Source organism: Colletes gigas, unplaced genomic scaffold, assembly GCF_013123115.1.
Source record: "Colletes gigas isolate AHSC1104 unplaced genomic scaffold, ASM1312311v1 Colletes_gigas_Sc00120, whole genome shotgun sequence".
Lineage (NCBI taxonomy): Eukaryota > Metazoa > Arthropoda > Insecta > Hymenoptera > Colletidae > Colletes > Colletes gigas.
In genome coordinates this window covers 44932-50931 of record NW_025106744.1, presented here as the reverse complement: position 1 = coordinate 50931, position 6000 = coordinate 44932, and positions in this window count along the sequence as shown.

The following is a 6000-nucleotide window of genomic DNA, read 5'->3' as shown; positions in this document are numbered from 1 at the left end:
ACGTGGTTGTACGCGAATGTTTCGAAATCCGACAATGTCGCGGCTTTCCTCTGGGTTTTTCTGTTCGAAGGTCGAAGTCCCGTTTTCGACGTACCCTTCGGAAGACCTAGTTTATGACCGGCTGAGCTATTGAGAACGAAATGAACGTGAAATTCTAAGTTTATTATACGAAAAGTTAAATGATTATTGCCGGTGTTACGAGCGCGAGCGCGAGATCCTGAATTCGGTCGAGGGGCAGTACTCGACCGGTGGTTTTGGGTATGGTTAGGAAAAGAAAGGAGGTCCAGACGAACCAGGGGCTCTATACGCTGGGAGCTGTAGGCGGAGGTTACGTGGACGAACCAGGGGCTCTATACCCTGGGAGCCACGGGGTTAGATTTATAGGGAAAATGTAAGGTTTCGCGGACGAACCAGGGGCTCTATACAATGGGAGCCGCTAGTAGGAGTGGACGAACCAGGGGCTTTATACCCTGGGAGCCACGTAGGGTTTTAGGATGTTTTTAGGATCTTGCTCTCTGTCGTGATGGTACACCTCGAGCGGTAAAGGTGTACTGGGTTCGTGAGATACCCCTAGCCTTACGGTTAATATGGTTCAGGGTTGAATTGAGTGGATAACACACGTAAGGAATGCTACTTCAATATATATTTTTGACGATGCTCAAGTACAGCTATGGATTTACAAGAAGTTGTACAATTGCTAAATTGCCTCGAAGGCGAAAGATTTGTTATCGGCTTTTACGCGGCGCGTTCGCGGGAGCTACTACTCGATTAATGGGCACTCATTGATAAACCGCTAAGGTAGATAGTAGTAGATAGTTGCTTGAAGGGGATTATAGCCCGATCTTGCCCTGACTGTCACAGTAACGTCGTGCCGAGAGTTTAGGTAAAACTGAACTCCCCGAGTAAGAAACCGCGGCCCTTATATAGTTGAAAAATGCTCAGTACTAAGGCGGGGCATTACCATAAAAGGTAATGAAAATTGGGCCGGGTGCTCGCATACGGCATGAGTCAACCCCGTTCAAAGGGTTGTACGCTAGATGCTCGAGCCAACGCCCAAGTCACCAAACGTTTCAGCCCCATGCATGAATGATATGTAACACCGGCAATGGAATAAAATGTCTTTTCTCAAAAATAGCTTTACGTCGCGGACCTATCATAAACTGTGTTACGTATGCCGAACGTTTCGTCCCTCAAATTTTTCTTGCCACTTGCGTGCATTGGAAAATCGCCCTGCTACGTATCTAACCTTTGGAATGGGGGTCACTTCCGTCAAGATATAGTAGCCCGGTAACTAACGCAATTCCGAGAATACAGTAGCCCAGTAATTAACGCAATTCGGAGAATACCGAATGCGGTAATTTCTAACGTACTTTTCAATACGCCCCCACAGATTTTTGGGTATATAAACCCCGCGATTTCATTACTCAGGGGATCATAATCGTACCGTCACGTTTAGAGTCAACATCACGTCTCTCGTTACGCGTCTACGGTTTTGATAGTCAGTTATATCTAGTGAGATCGGGCTACAGTACCCTTTCGTATCAATATTAAACCATATAGAATCCGTGAACCGGCATAAATTCTATTACGGCCTTTAGTTTCAACCGACTTACCCCCGCATCGCCAGTGCGTCAACATCGAGCAACAACATTTTAGGTATTTATAATTATTCTTTGGACGCGACAAACATACACAGAACACTTGTATCTTTCTTGTTTGTTTTAAGAATATATCTAGTTTCATTATTAAATCAGAGTTACTTATCTTCTCTAACCCATCATTATATAAAGCGATTATTGTTAGTTAAACGTTCCCACAATAATATAACCTTACCGCTCGGGTTATATTATATTTAATAATTGAAAGTTACGAGGTCAATTAACATATACCGAATCCAAATACAAATTCTTACAACCTAGTGGCTCCTCGATTACGCATCGAGTTCGTCCACGCAATTTATTACCATCCTAGCGGCTCCCTGATTTCGCATCAGGTTCGTCCGTATCCTACAGCTCCCTGATTTTGCATCAGGTTCGTCTGTGACTTATCCAACCTCCCAGCAGCTCCTCGACTACGCATCGAGTTCGTCTGTGTTTGTTCCAACCTCCTAGCAGCTCCCCGATTTCGCATACGGGTTCGTCTGCGTCGTTATCAAGAATCCTAGTGACTCCCCGATTTCGCATCGGGTTCGTTCACGACGTTTCACCCTCCAACGGCTCCCTGGTTTTGCACCAGGTTCGTCCGTACGTGACTCCATCCTAGAGGCTCCCTGATTTCGCATCAGGTTCGTCCTCGTTACCAACCATCCTAGCGGCTCCCCGATTTCGCATCGGGTTCGTCCGTGCACCTAATTAACAAATTGATACCATATTCCATACTCTCCTTCGCACTCGCAGGCCACGCACGCTGCACGGCCCTGGCTCGTAACAACTGACAACGAAATATTCGCGTATTGTGTTCCTTCGGACGGAACACATTGAGTCTTATATTAAATAAAAAGGAAACAAATCCGCGAATTTCACGCTGGGCTTTGGAAATGCAAAGCTACGATTATATTTTAGAACATCGACCGGGGTCGAGGATGATGCATGTGATGCCCTTAGTCGTCAGGTATTAGTTATTGAAGATAATACATTTGATCGAGCACTCAGTCAGGATAGCGACAAAGTTATTAAAGAGATACGTATGAGATTGGAAACGGTTGAGGATAAACATTATGAGTTGAGAAATGGTTTAGTGTATCGGAAAATCAAGGGACAGGTTTTGTTTTATGTTCCATATTCTATGGAACACAGCATATTACACGCATATCACAATGAGATGGGTCACATTGGACCGGAAAAGACAATGCAAAATATTCTTTCTACTTATTGGTTTCCGAATATGAGAACGAAAGTGAACGCTTATGTTTCGTCTTGCCTTAAGTGCATTGCATTTTTACCAAAGTCAGGAAAGTCCGAAGGAATGTTGCATAACATACCCAAGGGGCATATGCCATTTGACACTATTCACATAGACCACTTAGGCCCGTTGTCGAAATCGCCCTCCGCCCGAAAGAGACATATATTTTTAGTAGTGGATGGGTTTACAAAGTATTTAAAACTTTATGCGACGAAAACAACAAATACTGCTGAGGTTATTAAGTGCATGAAACAATATTTTGCGCATTATAGTAAGCCGTTACGTATTGTCTCGGATCGGGGTAGTAGTTTTACGTCACATGAATTCGTGGAGTTCATGAAGGATAACGATATTCAGCATGTTAAGATTGCGACTGCGTCGCCACAGGCGAATGGTCAAGCAGAACGTATGAATCGGACCATTATACCGATAATCGCGAAATTGAGTGACGAGAAAGAAACAAAATGGCCGAATGTATTAGAGGAAGTGGAGTATGCCGTGAATAATTCGATAAATCGATCTACGGGGGAATGTCCAAGTGTATTGTTGTACGGAATTTTACAGCGAGGAAAAGTACTCGATAGTCTTAGGGATTACTTAAACAAACAGGAATGCGTAGGCAGGGTTCGTAATCTTTCAGAAATTCGTACAAAAGCGGTTGAACGCACATTGTTAAGTCAGGAACGCAATAAGATCAATTACGATAAGAAACATAAACTGGCTACAACGTATCAAGAAGGTGATAAGGTCATGATCAAGAATTTTGATAGTACTCCAGGAGTATGTAGTAAATTAATACCTCAGTTTAAGGGACCTTATGAAATCGCAAAAGTATTACGTAATGATCGATACGTTGTGAAAGATGTTGACGGGATTCAGTTAACTCAAACACCTTACCAAGGTACATGGGGAGCAGCTACATGCGTCCATAGAAACCAAGATCGACTTAGCTGTAGTTTTTTTATTGAATGTTTAAGATCACATGCGCCTTTAGTTGTAGTTGTATTAACGTCCGTTATGGGTAGTTGTTATAAATATATTTTGGTTTATCTAAGTTTGTAATCGAATATTGTAAGTTAATCGGGACGATTAACAGTCAGGATGGTCGAATTGTAGGCGAGAATAGAAACTCGAGCCGCGTGTTTATGGAAGGGCCGCTACGACGGGTTCGAGCGCGCAACCGAGATAAAGATAAGGTATCGATGAAGTATCGACAATGTTTATTTTAAAGAGAAAACGGAATAAGTCTGCACGCGTCCGGCGAGCGACTGGAAACGCTACAGTCAGGCAGTCTTGTCGCAGTTACGAAGGAGGACGGATGTATTCTCTTAAGAATAAACTTGTACATATTCAGTTTTTAAATCCGTTTACCTCCCTTTTAAAGTACTCCTTCTCATTTCGAATTCTAAAATATGTTTAAGGTATTATTTTCTTGATTAAATTGATAACATATAAGTTTGAAATGACCTAGATCTATATCTAACATAAATAAAAATGTGAGTGTTGCAATAATGTAACTTCGGTGCTTTAATTTCTTCACGAGCATAAAAGATAATTAATTGAACAATGATTGTTCTACTAAAATATGTTCTAAAGGCATTGTTGTTCCTGCCTACTCACTGCAACTGACAATAATTAAGTTGCGTAATACATAATTATTATTATCAGAAATAAAACTTGTGTAGGCTCCCACTATGTTCGTGGAGCCGTTTTATTTAGTAAATAGTAGGTTTAATACTATTTACAACACTTGAATTTATTTACAAATATGTACATGTGTTAACAGTTTAATTTTTAATGTTCTTGGTTCGATTCTAATTTGTAACGGTACTTATGGTGTTCTAACTCGTAAAGCGTTATGTCCTGCGATTTTATACCTATTCCAAAATAGGTGGAGATTCGGTGTCGCCAATCAAACCCTTACCTATCCCTCGTGGGCCGGTCCTCCGACATTCGACATCCCACCACCGAGGGTGGTACAGGAGTGGGTGTCCGTGATCCGAAGGGGTAGGTATGGTCCCAAAATACGGTGCTCAAAAGCTTAATAGTACGGCAACTTGCTTTGTACCCATAAGGTACTTGTCAAATTGTTAATTAAGTAATTTAAACTAATATTAACTAAATAAGGAGTCCGCTAATAAGTGTTGGAATTCCCAACAATATTACTATCTTTAAACTTCAATATGTAATAAATCAATCAGTTATACATTATTTGCTTGACAGTTACGCCTATAAACGATTGTTGGCCCAACGCGATTATGAATTGAGGCGAAACACCCACGTACCAAATCCCATTTTCACAATTGATAATTTTTTCATTTAAGAAACTTTTTTCTATGATTATTAACGAATTTCGAATTTTATCTGGTTTCTTTCTGCAATCTGAACTTCCTCTGTATTGCATCGCTGAATTCGGACGATTTCGAAACAAATTAACCATCGTTACGGATCTACATATTTTGCATTATTCCCAGAATTAAATTTTAAACATAATCAACTAGATCAAAGTATCAGGCATGAGATTCTCGATAAAATCTCAATTTTATCACGCAAAGAAATGAGAATTTCAGTAAGAAATGACATTCTACTTGAAGGAGTGATAAGAACTTGTGTCTATTATTAAGACTTGAAATTACATTCAATTCAGGAACTTGATTAATTTAACAAAAATAATAATTTCGTGAGAAATTCACATCAAATGTACGAATGTCCATGTTCTTGTAGGCACAATTATACTCCACATAGTAAGTTTGCATTGGTTGCTCTTACGATACTGTCGTAGCAAAGTTCTTTACATGCTGTACAGATTCGCTGCTTTAAGTGTTCTTTATTTTCTATTGGAGCAACATAAATTATCTATTAGAAATGACCCTGTAAGAACAAATCAACTGGTATCAAATTAGGTGATTGTGGTGACCAAGTAATAGGGCCATAAGTGCCTAATCAATAATGTTCTCCAAACGTTGAGTTTAGGTAATTACGAACGATTTGCGCATTATGAGATGGGCAAACATATTCCTGGAAATAAATATGCTACTGAATATCTTCTGGAAGCCCTTGCATCAATCTTTGAATTGTCGACAGTTCGTAACAGCAACC